The following is a 15,676-nucleotide window of genomic DNA, read 5'->3' as shown; positions in this document are numbered from 1 at the left end:
ATTCTTGCCTGGAGAATCCCCATGGTTGGAGGAGCTTGGTGGGATACAGTCTGCAGGATCATAAAGAGTCGGACATGATTGAGCAACTGTTGGAGGCCAGCGTGAGGCACTCCAGCCGTGGCAAAGGTCATGAGGAAGGAGGCTCGACATACGCAAAGGCGGGATCGAGCCCCAGGAGTCCCCCTGGAAATCCTCGAGCATCTACCCTCATAACCAGAGCCTGCCTACTTTACTACTTTGTACTCTCACCTACACCTCTGACTTTATGGGGGGCTGTCCCCCACCACCTCGTTTGGAGAAGGAGTTAACTTAGAGCTCCAGTTAACAAAAACTCCTGGGTGCGACAAGGGTGTTTTAACCTACAAACTCCTCTGAAGGTTCTCTAGCCTGCCTGACAGGCTTGTCGGGCCACATGTGATTGCTCACAGCCTCCCAACCGTGAGAGGCACAAGATGCTTTAAACCTTCTAAAAACAGGTTCCTTAGAAAAGTTAGAAAACCATTAGTATAAGTATAGTGGGCTGATTAGAAATTGTATTGCTGAAGGGTTTTTCATTTGTTGAGCCAATGTTTGTTGCTAAGTCTCCACATTCCCTGCCCTTACACACATTAATGAATATATAGAAGAAATAAGTATTAACCTTTGATATTAATCATGTTAGACCTTAGGCTAAGTAAATTCTTTCCTTAATTAAAACCCACTACACCCTCACCCTATAGGAATGTAACTTTATCTGGTACCTTCAGAAGGTGGAGTCTTTTTGAAGAATAATCACCCCTGGAGAAATAAGTGTCCTGGTTGACTGACCGCTGTCACAAGGAGAGGGTCATAAATCGTCAGCAGGCCCCCTGGCCAGAAGATGATGTAACACCCCTAAGACCTCTGTATACATTTGTATGAAGCACCTGACTTTGATAAAAGTCAGGACTGCTGACCCCACATGACTTTTGTATAACACCTCAGTGTATAAAAACAGACCCTGGAAAATAGAGAATTGGGATCAGTTTCTCGAAATACTGGTCTCCCCATGTCGCTCTCTCTCTCAAACTCTGGCTGAGTCTCCATATGGAGCTCAGAACCCGCCATGCTTACTAATTATGCCTAGGCTTCTAAGATCCGACCGGGGAGGCCTCAGTGTCTCCTCTCCTTTGGGAGAACGGAAGAATGCCTGTGGCCTACGTAAGTGGTGCAAGCTTCTCGTCTTGAAGTTTTATTGGTCTCCCGCGTAAACCAAGCTACTCAGCCTCTTTTCTCCACTGAATTTTCCTACTGAGCTATCCTCATTCTGTTACTCTTTACATCTCTGATTAATATCTAATTGAAGCTATTGTATCCTTATCCTCGCCGACACCGTCCCCGCTTCGAACTCCCTGGATCAGCCGGGGCTGGACCTCGGCAAGCAACTAACACACACATATTTTAAGATGATGAATAGTTCTGATACAAGAAAGTTGCCACATTGTTGCTTAGTATTTCATTTCTTTAGGGAGTAGTTTGTTATAGTAAATTTCAGTTTTTCTATTAAAGAAAAAATTGCAAATTAAACCTGGTAAGATATAAAAAAGGAATAATACATGATGACCAAGTGGGATGTATCCAAGGAGAGTAAGGTTGGCATAATATTAAAAAATCAGTCCATGTAATTCACAGAATAAAAGACAAAAGATGTTTGGTTATTTCAATATATGCAAACAAAAGCATTTAATTTTTTTTTCATCATTTGCCATTTAAAAAATCTCAAATGGCTTTGGGTAAAGGGAACAAAGTTTTTGTTTACTTAACAGAAAAGTCATCAGTTTTCATTATTATCTATTCTGTTAATGGGTCAAATATTTTGTACTTTTCAGAATTAATGATGTTTATTTATGTATATAGTTACGAGCATTCATGCCCAAATTTTCTCCCCTGAAAATGCTTTTTTATTATCATGTATTCTTTATTACCAGTGGTGTTAAACAAGATCTCTTCCAGCAAAAATAGATTTCATTCCATATAAACTCAGAAAAATGAAATGAATGTCCATCTTATTTTATTTATTTTATTTTTTTGGCCACCCCGTGTGACTTGGGCTCTTAGTTCCCTGACCAGGGATTGAACTCCTGCTCTTGGCAGTGAAAGTGTGGAGTCCTAACCACTGGACCACCAGGGAATTCCTTGAATGTCCATTTTAAGTGAGATCCGCACTGTGCTGTGCTTAGTTGCTGAGTCGTGTCCAACTCTTTTCAGCCCCATGGCCTGTAGCTCACCAGGCTCCTCTGACCATGGGGATTCTCCAGGCAAGAGTACTGGAGTGGGTTGCCAGGATTCACACAAAACACTGAACACTAATCTTGTAATGAGCCATCGATTATATAAAAGTAAAATGTCTTCTTACTCTACTACTTACACTCACTCACTAAATCAGTAAATATGTATTAAATACTGTTATGTGCTAGCTGCTAAGGGTACAATGGTCTTAACCCCACTTTCTGGGAGTCTAGCCTATGGCCCAGGACACAAACAGATAGTTACCACACTGAATATGAAGTACTATCCTGTAAGAGAAACATGCACAAAGAAAGAGCAGTTGAAACAAGGATAAGAAACTAACTGATTCTGCTTGGAGGAACTTGGGGAATTTTTAAATTTTCACAAACAATTTAAGCAAACCAATTTACCGAGCAAAGCTTCCCTAATCTCTTAAGGAAAAAAAAATTAAACCTTTAATGGCTTCTCAACGTAGCAGTATCTCTTCCCTTAGGCTACAACCACATAAAAACCCTTACGGATTTTACATACAAAAAAACAAGACTTTCATTTTGGGCAATTAAAAAATAGACTTTCCAAAAAAAAAAAAAAAAGACTTTCATTTCCCAATTCTTTAGGAATGGCTGAAGTTTTGATAATTGATAAAATCTGTAGTTTACCCCTACATAATGGAAATTGTTTCTGTGTTTTAGATAGGTAGAACAGGGTACTGTTTTTAAGAACGTATATTGTTATGAACAAACTAACTGCAGTTGTGGAATAACTGTATAATGATATGGCAGGAGAGGTGGCGACACAGGATAGAGAAGCTCACTGTGTGGCCTGAAGCTGGAGAGTCCTGGATTCAAATTCTGACCCTGGGTCTTACTGCTTATGTCTTCACAGTAGTAGTGGAAAAATTTATCAGTTTATCTTACCTTCAGTTTTCTCTTCTGTAAAATGGAAGCAGTTTCGATTACCTTTTAAAGTTATTATGAAGGTTAAATAAAGTAATGTCGGAACGGGACTTTCCTGGTGGTCCAGTGGTTAAGACTCTGAGCTTCCAATGTAAGTGGTGCAGGTTCGATCCCGGTAGGGGGAACTAAGATCCCACATGCCTCACTGTATAACCCCCCTCAAAAAATAATAAGGTAGGAATACTTCCTGAGACAGTGCCTGGCACATACAAGTACCTCTGGGTTGGTGGCTGCTATAATCACTGCCACCATTATCAGTGCCATCATGGTGATGATGATTTTTTTGAAGGATTTATTTATTTACTCATTTTTGGTTACATAGGGTCTTCGTTACTGCCCTTGGGCATTCTGTAGTTGCAGTGAACAGGGGCTATTCTTTACCTTCTGTGCTCAGGATTCTTATTGAGATGGCTTCTCTTGTTGCAGAGCACAGACTCTAGAGCTCTGGCTCAGTGGTTGTGGCACATGGGCATATGGAATCTTCCTGGACCAGGGATTGACCCAGCGTCCCCTGCATTGGCAGGCAGATTCTTAATCACTAGACCACCAGGGAAGTCCATGTTCTTTGTTTTACTTTTGTTATTATTATAGTGTTTTGAGAACAGAAATAATTTTCTCCTTCTGCTGCTGCTGCTGCTAAGTCTCTTCAGTCGTGTCTGACTCTGTGTGACCCCATAGACAGCAGCCTACCAGGCTCCCCTGTCCCTGGGGTTCTCCAGGCAAGAACACTGGAGTGGGTTGCCATTGCCTTCTCCGACAAACTATGAGCACAATCGGACATTTCTCTGGCTTAAAAAACAAAACAAAAATCAAAGGCTAAACAGAAACCCTCTCTCTGGGTTTTTGACATTTACCATCTGTCACCCTCTAGCAGGGCTTGCTTAAGTTAAAACAGTCATAAATTAAAGACTTCAAAAGTTGTGCTCATTCAAGCTGAAAGGGAAACCAGGGCAAAGTAAACACGGATGGAACACCATTAAGCTACGAGTAGGTGAAGTGTGCGATTATATGGACCTAGTTGTGTGTTATTTGCTCAGTCATGTCTGACTCTTTGCGACCCTGTGGACTGTAGCCTGCCAGGCTTCTCTGTCCATGGAATTCTCCAGGCAAGAATACTGGAGTGGGTTGCCATTTCCTCCTCCAGGGGATCTTCTGACCCAGGGATTGAACCTGGGTCTCCTGCATTGCAGGTGGGTTCTTTACCATCTGAGCCACCAGGGAAGCATACTTGTGTGATTTCTGTAAATATGCTAATTAGAATCACTATTTCTGCTTAATTATGATAAGGAGCATTAAGGCATAATTAAACCCTCCAAAAGTGAGCTGGGATGTTTGACTCAACATTGGTGTCTATGATATGCGTGCGTGCTCAGTCTTGGCTGACTCTTTGCAACCCCATGGACTGTAGCCTGCCAGGCTCCTCCTTTCCATGGAATTTTCCAGGCAAGAATACTGCAGTGGGTTGTCATTTCCTACTCCAGGTGATCTTTCAGACCCAGGGATCGAACCCGAGTCTACTGCATCTCCTGCCTTGGCAGGCAGAGTCTGTACCACTCTGCCACTGGGGGAGCCTTGTGGCTGTTCAGGCCACAGACTGCGGGTGGCTAAGGCCCCCTCCCTCCACTGGGCCAGTTTGCCACCCGCCCCCCGCCCACCACACTCCTACATGAGGCAAGGTGATTGTGAAAATGAAATACTAGCTATGGGGCCTGAGAGGAGAGGAACTGGATTTTGAGGAAATTCATTTAGGGGACATAAAGAAAGTAAGGAGTAAATAAAATCTGACAATAAAATGGATAATGAAGGACCTACTGTACAGCACAGGGAACTCTGCTTAATGTTATGTGGCAGCCTGGGTGGGAGAGGGGCTTGGGGGAGAATGGACACATGAATACATACATCTGAGTCCCTTTGCTGTCCACCTGAAGCCATCACAACATTGTTAATCGGCTGTACTCCAGTGTAAAATAGAAAGCTGAAAACGAAACAGATACGACAAGTGCAGCTGTGGAGAGAGTGTGGTAGACACAGCCCAGGTGTGATTAAAGTGGAGAAAATCACAGATTCATTAGATAGAAAGTTCTTGCATCATTTAGACAGGTTTATCTAGGAAGATTCAGGAGGAACTAGAGAAACAGGGGAGCAGGAAAAACTTAGGGGAGTGCCTTACAGAGCCAGGATGAGAAGGACAGATCACCAGCGCCCAGGGAGGACCTGAGGCCTGAACATTGGTGTGCACCCTGCCCCTCAACGTGGGAAGAGGCGTGTGATGCTAGGGGAGGTTAAAGCTTTGTGAGATGGGGCAGTTAGACAAACAGCGTGGGTGTGAAGGACAAGGAACATTCCTTTGAATATCCCTAAACTTTTTGGCACCAGGGACCAGTTTTATGAAAGGAGATTTTCCCCACGAATTGGAGAAGTGGGGATGGTTTCAGGATGATTCAAGTGCATTACATTTATTGTGTACTTTATTTCTATTATTATTGCATCAGCTCCACCTCAGATCATCAGGTATTAGATCCCGGAGGTTGGGGACCCCTCTCTCAGCTGTCTCTCCAGGGCATGGCTATCAGGTCACTGAGGCATCTTCTCTGCCTGTCATTACTTCGAGCCTTCAAATAAGAGAATTATCCCCCCAAACAGAAACATTCTCAAAGAAACAGTTTCAAATCTGTGTATATTGCTGTGAGTGGGTGATGTTTTCTACTATTATTAGGTTTGAGTTTCAAGGGTACCTGATTCCCCTTTGAATTCTAGTACTGCCTCATCATAGCTGCTTCATTGAACCACCTTTTGGTGTGAATCATTGATAGAAGCTAGCCTTCCCATGTGGCTCAGTGGTAAAGAATCCACCTGCCAATACTGGAGACATGGGTTTGATCCCTGGGTCGCGAAGATTCCCCTGGGAGAGGAAATGACAACACATTCTAATATTCTTGCCTGGGAAAATCCTATGGACAGAGGAGCCTCGCGGGCTACAGTCTGTGGGGTCCCAAAGAGTTGGATATGACTGAGTGAATCTCTATTTGATTACTAATGTTTTATCATTTTGAAGATGATTTATTAAAATTATGTAAACATCAAGGTATGTTCATTCCCATTAGTTTTTTGTTGTAGTGGTTGTTTGTTTGTTTTGCTTTTTGGCCACACCATGTGGCATGTGGGATCTTAATTTCCTGACCATGGATTGAACCTGTGACCCCCCTGCATTGGAAGCTCAGAATCTTAACCACTGGACCATTAAAGAAATTCCATCATTAGTTATTATAATAAAATTCCAGACAGAACAAAGCCTTGAAAAAAATACAAGCACTACAGGACAGCCAGGTGCCACCTTAAACTTCAGAGATTTTCCCATGTTGAGTAAAGACGTGAAAAAAATAATTGTTTGAAATCTTAACAGCTGGCCCCATGATTCCTTTTTGGGAAGAGGAAGGAGGGAGCTGTCTCCTTGGGGGAAAGCCACTGAGGAGCTAATGCTACAGGCACCTGGACTCCAGGGGAGGGAAAACCTGCCAGGCTGGAGATTAGAGGAAGAGTTTCTTGTTTCTGCTCCTGCAAGGAGAGGGGAGTAGGGGCAGAGGGCAGAAAGGAAAGAAATAAGACCATGAAAGAAAAGCCAGCCGGACGCATGGAAGTTGAGCCTGGTCAGGGGAAAATGACATGTCAGTGTTAGATGGTAACCCAGCCATTCCCAATCAAATTTCTTCCCTATTACTGGGATGTAAAGCCTGACTTCCATCTCTTTAGGAAATTGGACTCAATTTACACACGGAAGCAAGATCTCAGTAGTCTAGAAACCAAGAAAGCCCTTCAGGACTATTTACAAAACCAAGGTGGGGAGGGTAGAACTTCCCTGGCAATCCAGTGGTTAAGACTTCACGCTTTCAGGGGGTGAAGGTTTGATCCTTGGTAAGGGAACTAACATCCTACACACTGAACTTGGCCAAGGGAGGGAAAAATGCTATTCTTAAAAATAAAACCAAGAGGGGTTGGCTTTGGGCTTCCCAGGGCTGGAATTGGGACCCAGCTGAACTGACATCTTGTTTTTTCTTTCCTTTTCCCTACCAAGTTAAGTATAAAAACAAATACCTTTTTGTCTCACGCTCAGCTTTTTTTTTCTCAAAGGTTAGAAGTCCTCACTTTCCAGGTTTTGATTTAGCCAAGGATTTCAAAAAGCTTTCTGTTCACAGCGTTCAAAAGTAACAGTAACAAAAGCTTGCCTGCTTACTCTAATTGCTTTAGATTAAGACCTTATCTTGCCTGGTTCTCCTCCCCTTAACTCCAGCCTCTGTGGTTACTGTCTTGATCTCCTTCCAGGATAACTTGATTCTTAATGTCCTGATTGTTTTTTTAAGTCTTTAAGCTTTCTCACTGCCCCCCGCCCCCCCCCCCCATTCTGGATTAAGAGAGGAGGAGAAAGGAGTATTCTCTAAAGCAATTCATGGTTCATGTCTAAGAAAAAACAATGGTTTAAGAATTGGGAAACCCCAGGTTCTGGCCTTAGCTCTACTGTTGACTAGCAGACACTCAAGCTGTTTCTAAAATAAATTAGAATTGCATCTTTTTTTTTTAATAATTGAGATTTCTTTTAAATATTTAATTTATTGAGTATTTATTTCACTGCACCAGGTCTTAGTTGCAGCACATAAGATCAATCTTCCTTGTCCATGTGGGATCTAGTTCCCTGACCAGGGATCGAGCCCACACCCACTGCATTGGGAGCACAGAGTCTTAGCCACTGGACCACCAGGGAAGTCCCTGAAATACCTCTTTAATGTCTATTCCAGGCTCAAGTCTGAATCTCTGGACCCTCATAGTTCCCTACCACATTTACTCTCTGCTTTCCCCCAGTACCAAGAAAGAATCCGGTGTATTCATGAATCCTAATTCCAAATCATTAAAAACTGGTTTCTGTCTCCTTTGTTTTCCTTCAAACTTTAGAAAACCTAAATAATTAAAACATAAGGACTTATAAAACATAGTTTACACAGTGGTTTACTTGCAAGCAGTCTTTAATAGACTTCTTTCAAATTCTGACAAATACACTAGGTGTTTGGTTTGGATATGCAGAACTAAAAATATCTAAAGGAGAGACTTTTAATTACTTAGTTCCATCCATGAAATTCCTGCGAATTCTATCTGGAAGAAAGAATAAGAAAGAATATGGGGGACTTCCCTGGTGGTCCAGTGGCTAAGACACTAGTCCCAATGTAGGGAGCCTGGGTTTGATCCCTGGTCAGGAAACTAGATTCCACATGCCACAGTGAAGACCTGAAGAAGCCAAATAAATAATGATAAATAAATAAAATTTAGGAGCAAAACAACAATATATATTTTTAACGAATAGAATCTGGGCTTTGCAGTCTGAGAGACCTGGCTTTTTTCTTTTTCATGGTAGCAAGCAAACAGGATTTATTTCAGAGAGAAAGTACAAAACTCTCAGCATAGACACAGAGGAGGTGAAGTGCCCCAGACCGGGGCTTTGCAGTGCAACTTTAGATAAGTTACATAACCTCTCTGAGCCTTAACTTTTAAAGACATTTCCCTGTTTTATTCATACTTTTTTAACTTTATTTTTTAATTGCAGGAAAATCGCTTTACAATGTTGTGATGGTTTCTGCCATAAAAACATGAAATGCTTCACCAATTTGCATGTCATCCTTGAGCAGGGGCCATGCTAATCTTCTTTGTATCATTCCAATTTAAGTATATGTGCTGCCAAAGTGAGCACTGAGCCTCAATTTCTTCATCTATGAAATGGGAATGATACCTCCCTTGCAGGACTGTTGTGAGGATCACATGCCACGTATATATTAAGTACTCAATACATGTTCATGTTCTCCTCCATTAAACACCATCTTATTTTTTACTTTGCTCACCAAGAGCACACGTTTGGGCCTGAAACAGCCTAGGTTCAATGGCCTGATCCCACAATTTTAGCAACTCGGTGATTTGGGACAAGTTGTTAACAATCTTGGAAGCACTGTTTTCTCATCTGGAAAATGGAGTTAGCACCAACAGTGCCCAGGTCCAGGAAGCGTTCATGAACTAGTCACATCCATCAGAATCACATTAAATCACCATGGAGACAGCAGGGATACTGAGAGAGTGCTGATGTTGAGTGGCTGCTGAGTTGCTGACGAGGGGTCAGCCAGGTGGCCAGGAGGAGGCTCCATCCTTCTCTTTCTTGATTTTACCTTTACTTGCCCCACTTTTCTTTTTTTTAATATTTTAAATTATATTTATGGCTATGCTGCTGCTGCTGCTGCTAAGTCGCTTCAGTCATGTCCAACTCTGTGCGACCCCATAGATGGCAGCCCACCAGGTCCCCTTGTCCCTGGGATTCTCCAGGCAAGAACACTGGGGTGGGTTGCCATTTCCTTCTCCAATGTATGAAAGTGAAAAGTCAAAGTGAAGTCGCTCAGACGTGTCTGACTCTTTGCGATCCCATGGACTGCAGCCCACCAGGCTCCTCCACCAATGGGATTTTCCAGGCAAGAGTACTGGAGTGGGGTGCCATCACCTTTCAGTTCAGTTCAGTTCACTTCAGTTCAGTAGCTCAGTTGTGTCCGACTCTTTGCAGCCCCATGAATCGCAGCACACCAGGCCTCCCTGTCCATCACCAACTCCCGGAGTTCACTCAAACTCACATCCATCGAGTCAGTGACGGCATTCAGCCATCTCATTCTGTTGTCCCCTTTTCCTCCTGCCCCTAATCCCTCCCAGCATCAGAGTCTTTCCCAATGAGTCAACTCTTCGCATGAGGTGGCCAAAGTACTGGAGTTTCAGCTTTCGCATCATTCCTTCCAAAGAACACCCAGGACTGATCTCCTTTAGAATGGACTGGTTGGATCTCCTTGCAGTCCAAGGGACTCTCAGGATTCTTCTCCAACAGCACAGTTCAAAAGCATCAATTCTTTGGCGCTCAGCTTTCTTCACAGTCCAACTCTCACATCCATACATGACCACTGGAAAAACCATAGTCTTGACTAGACAGACCTTTGTTGGCAAAGTAATGTCTCTGCTTTTCAATATGCTATCTAGTTTCGTCATAACTTTTCTTCCAAGGAGTAAGCCTCTTTTAATTTCATGGCTGCAGTCACCATCTTCAGTGATTCTGGACCCTAAAAAAATAAAGTCTGACACTGTTTCCACTGTTTCCCCATCTATTTCCCATGAAGTGATGGGACCAGATGCCATGATCTTAGTTTTCTGAATGTTGAGCTTTAAGCCAACTTTTTCACTCTCCTCTTTCACTTTCATCAAGAGGCTTTTTAGTTCCTCTTCACTTTCTGCCATAAGGGTGGTGTCATCTGCATATCTGAGGTTATTGATATTTCTCCCGGCAATTTTGATTCCAGCTTTCCATCGCCTTGGTGGGTCTCAATTGCAGCATGTGGGATCTTTCATTGTGGGGTGCGGGCTTCTCTCTAGATGTGGCTCCCGAGCTCAGTAGTTGTGACTTGCAAACTTAATTGCCCTGTGGCTTGTGGCATCTTAGTTCCCCCACCAGGGATCAAACCCTCGTCTCCTGCATTGGAAGGCAGATTTTTAACCACTGGACCACCAGGGAAAGCCCCTCCCCACTTTTCTGTGTCTTTCTCCCTTATCTTCTCTCTCAGTTTCTGCTGTGTGAAAAATGGTTGCATCCAGAGTGGTATGATATGTAACCCATATATTTTCTTTCCCTGCATGGCCTCCATAAATCTTGTGTCTGTGCCTGACTCCTTCTCAGTGCTGGGTTTTTGATTCCACGTCCCCAGGTAGAATACTGTGTGTTGAACTCTGTGCCATGGATTTGGTGCTGTGCGCCCTTCCTTGCCTCTGATACCTCCAAGATGAAAAGACCTAATTGCTAAGAATCCTGGGGGCAAATTTAATTCTCAGGAAGGACCACGACTTAGCATCTTTGCATTTCTCTTTTACCTCTGAAAGAGCATAGTCTGCTTGTTCTGTCTTGTGGCCTCTTGTTTGATCATGCTATGCATAATAAATTAATGTGGCATTTCCAACAGGAGTAATTCTACTTATTTCTTTCCCTGACTATTTAGACTGTGGCCAAATGGCTTCTTGTTTTTACTTAAGAGTTAAACAAAAGGGACTTCCCTGGTGGTGCCATGGTTAAGACTGTGCCTTCCAATGCAGGGGCTGCAGGTTCAATCCCTGATGGGGGGACTAAGATCCCAAATGCCTCACTGCTCAAAAACCAAAATGAAAAACAGAAGCAATATTGTAACAAATTCAACAAACAAATTTAAAAATGGTCCACATCAAAAAAATTCTTAAAAAATATACACATGTGCATATGTAGTCTATATGTATGTGCATGAGTATAACCCTTTGTACTAAATAGTTTGGCTTTTTACAGCAAACTACATTAGAAGCCAGTTTGTTCAGACATGGATGCTTTGAAATGTAAATTCATAGTCCCTACTAACAAAGAACCATAGGAATTCTATGTTCTGTGCACATTTGGCGGCACAACCCAACTTTATGCCACCTATTTGGGAGGCTGAATGGTATATTTTATATATATATATATATATATATATATATATATATATATATATATATATAATCTTGGACTTAAATTCCAAAACTCTGGCTAGAAATTTCTGCTTAGCCTTGCCCCCACAACTGATGGTTTTACCCCAGAGCTAAAGACAAATGAAGAACAAAAACAGGCCTGTTGCTGTGTTGATTATTTCTTGCTCACCTCTATTTCTCTATTAAAAAATTTTAAGGTATATACTTTTTAATGTGGACCAATCTTTTTCAATGGCCACATCATACAGCATGCAGGATCTTTAGTTGGGGCATGTAAACTCTTCGTTGTGGCATGCAGGATCTAGTTCCCTGACCAGGGATGGAACCCCAGCCCCTCTGCATTGGGAGCTTGGAGTCTTAGCCACTGGACCACCAAGGGAGCCCTACACCCATTGTTTCTTGACTGCTTTCCCTTCGTGCCTGCAGTCCTTTCTTCCCTTAAGATCATTAATTACTGAGACCTGTCTAAGGGCAAGCATTGTGGCCAGGCTTAGATCACAAAATGTCTTGGACCAAAATGAGGTCAAGCTTGATTATCTTTCTCCAGGGACCCCCTCCCCTATCTGCTTACAACATCCAATGTTGACATAAATGAAATTTCCAGTTATTTCAACCAGATCATCAGATGCTCTGGACCAAACTCAAGACTGTTAGATTTGTACTCTGTATATTTCCTCAGGCTTCAAAGGTGGCTCAAGTGGTAAACAATCCACCTACCAATGCAGGAGATACAGGTTTGATCCCTGGGTCAGGAAGATACCCTGGAGGAGGAAATGACAACCCACTCCAGTATTATTGTCTGGAACGTTCCATGGACAGAGGAGCCTGGCAAGCTACAGTCCATGGGGTTGCAAAGAGTCAGACACAGCTTAGCCACTGGACACACACACATACGCATGTAATTCCCCATTTTTGTCTTTCCTCTTGTCATCATGGGCATTAAAGTCTTAAAATGAGGGTCTACAAGCTTTTTTTCAGGGACAACCAGGAAGGGTGGTGGCTGACTAGCCCACTCAAGAAGGCTGTTCCCTTACTCTCTGTCCGTCCCTTGCCCGACCAGTGCCTGCTTCATTTACACTTACTCCTGCCTTCCTATATACTTGCCTTGGGCGCCAGCTAGTGATTTTTCTTATCAAAGGGGCGGTGAGGTGTGTGCTCTTCTGTTGGTTTCCCTGGTAATCAATGAGCCCATCTGACATCAACTCCCCTATAACTGGCAATCTCCCCCTCCACCAGGAGCAAAGACTGCTGCCACGTCCTGAAGGTGTATGCTGCACAGGGTGGGAGGTCGCTCCAGGACTTTGCTTCAGGCACAGAAGCTCCCCATATGTTAAACCACTGAAGTCTCTGTTGCCTGATCCATGTGTGCATGCTAAGGCACTTCAGTCAGGCCTGACTCTTTGCAACTTTATGGGCTGTAGCCTGGCAGGCTCCTCTGTTCATGGGATTCTCTGGTCAAGAACACTGGAGTGGGTTTGCCATTCCCTTCTCCAGGGGATCTTCCTGGTGCAGGGATCGAACCCCCATCTCCTGTGTCTCCTGCATTGCTAGTGGATTCTTCACCGCTGATCCACCGGGGAAGCCCTCTGTTGCTCAATCCAGGCTTTCCTCAGTCTTGAAGCTGGGCAAATGCAGGCTTTGTAGGCCTGTGAGGTGCAGTCCAACAGGTGGGCATAAAGAGACCAGTTTCCAGAGCCCCTCAGGAAGGGGTGAGAAACTTGACAGCTTGGGGTGGTGGTGACAATTACCAAGAGGAGAGGTGGTGGGGCGGGGGAGTCCCTGGGACCTGCCAGGGTGGAATAGGAGAGTTTGAGAGGAGCCTGCCTGGGCCTGTGGATCTCCCCCTGGGGGGACTTAGGAGAAAGGGTTCCTCAAATACACTGATAAATATCCTCTGCACTGTAATAGGATTCCATTTGAAATGGTTACAACCGAGGTGTTATGAGCCCCTTCTTGTGTCACAGAAAGCTAGGCTGTTCCTCCATTTGGAAGGTATTGTTTTATTTTCCTTGTTCCTAAAATAGCACAAAGGAAGGCTTCTGTTTGTTCTTTTACCTTGTGCTAATCCTAGAGCAACATGAATATGCTACTGTACGCGGATCTTGAAACAACAGCGAAAACTTCCAACACTGGAAGACAATTAATTCCCATTCCTTCCCCCTTTCCTTTTGGATTCCAATGACTGGCTGTGTTTAACCCTAGTTTTGCCTACTCTTTCCCAGAAAAGTCACAGCTAACATGCATGGATCTACTAGCAGGAGCATAGATTCAGTAGGATGTGGGATTCCAGCTTGATTCTCCAGGGGCTGACATCTCATCAGAGAACTAGTCCTGAAGAGCATATGTTCAGTGCTGAGTTTGGGGGTCTGTATGATAATGGCTTCGGGAATGCAGCTGAGACAAAAATCCCTGAGGGTTGAACACTCAAGCTTCTTGGAGAAGGTGGGCCTCCAAGGATAGATGTAGAGAAGGAGTAAAGACAGCAAGTGAGAAAGTCAGAAAGAGCAAAACAAATATTGTATATTAATGCATGTATGATATGCATTATGGCAGGCTACAATCTATGGGGTCTATATGACCAAAGTCACAACCAAAGTGACTCAGGATGCATGCACCACACATATATACAGAATCTAGGAAAACAGTACTGATGAACCTATTTACAGAGAAGAAATGGAGATGCAGATGTAGGGAATGGACTTGTGGACACAGCGGGGGAAGGAAAGGCTAGGACAAATTGAGAAGGTAGCATTGATGTATATACACTCACTCACTCTCAAAGTCACTCAGATTTGTCTGACTCTGAGAGCCCATGGACTGCAGCCCACCAGGCTCCTCTGTCCATGGGATTTCCCAGGCAAAAATACTGGAGTGGGTTGCCATTCCCATCTCCAGGAGATCTTCCCAATCCAGGGATCAAACCTGAGTCTCCTTCATTGCAGGCAGATTCTTTACCATTTGCACCACCAAGGAAGCCCCATGTATGCTCATAACTTGTGGGAGGCTGCTATATAGCACAGGGAGCCCAACCTGGAGCTCTGTGATGACCTAAAGAGGTGGAATGTGGGGCGAAGGAGGCTCAAGAGGGTAAGGGGATATATACGTATATATCATTATGACTGATTAATACTGATGTACGGCAGAGAGCACCACACCATTGTAAGGCAATTACTCTCCAATTTAAAGATATATATATATAGAGAGAGACAGGCAGGTGGAGGGTGCAGGCGAGAGCAGCCTGTGTGGGGCATCTCTGTGGAAGAAGAGGGACCCAGTTCACTGGAGACAGCAGTCATGGCTGAAGCAATTTCAGGTTCAGTGAAAGCCTAAAGTAGGACTTTCCCCAGATTAATGGAAACCCTGTGTGTTGCAAACATATCCATCAGAGCATTAGAGGGAGGTAATGGATGACCTGACTCCTGGGGCCTGCCAGCTGAATATGGAGTTGGGAGGGGGACCGTGTTCGGAGAGGCTCAGCCTCTGTACATCTACTTGCTCTCCTGTGTTGCTCTGCCCAGTCGGGGCTCAGATAAGAGTGCATGTGCCCCTTCCTGCTCCCTGTAAACTCAGCTCGTATTAGGTCTTTCTCGCACTCGCTCCCTTCCTCTGCCTTTCCTGCTCACGGCCAGATGTTGAGAAGTCCTTCCTCACTCTGAGTTTTGGATGGAATGTCCACGTGTGACATCAGTCTTTAGTGTGCATGCTCAGATTAGCAGGGAGGCTAAACGATGGGAACTCTATCAATACCCACCTGGTCTGAGGATCACGAGTCTCCAGGCCCAGCTCTAACACTTTTTAGCTCCTTGAATGCTGGTATTCCAACTACCTGCTCTTCAGTTTCATTTATTTGGAAAATGGAAACATTAATACCTCCCTATCTACCTTACACAATTTCCTTGAGGCTCAAATGAAATATGGTTGTG

At 43.8% G+C, this 15,676-nt stretch overlaps 1 non-coding gene across 1 annotated transcript; it reads right to left on the bottom strand.

Moving 5' to 3' along the window:
• Positions 1 to 8,830: 8,830 nt before the first annotated feature.
• Positions 8,831 to 8,937, bottom strand: LOC139179830 (U6 spliceosomal RNA). Its single transcript, XR_011564185.1, has one exon. It is a non-coding gene; the product is annotated as a U6 spliceosomal RNA (small nuclear RNA).
• Between the last annotated feature and the right edge of the window lie 6,739 nt (positions 8,938 to 15,676).

This window comes from Bos indicus, chromosome 25, assembly GCF_029378745.1.
Source record: "Bos indicus isolate NIAB-ARS_2022 breed Sahiwal x Tharparkar chromosome 25, NIAB-ARS_B.indTharparkar_mat_pri_1.0, whole genome shotgun sequence".
NCBI classification, from domain to species: Eukaryota; Metazoa; Chordata; class Mammalia; order Artiodactyla; family Bovidae; genus Bos; species Bos indicus.
Note: the sequence above shows the minus strand (reverse complement) of the source record. Positions and strands in the feature narration are given on the sequence as shown.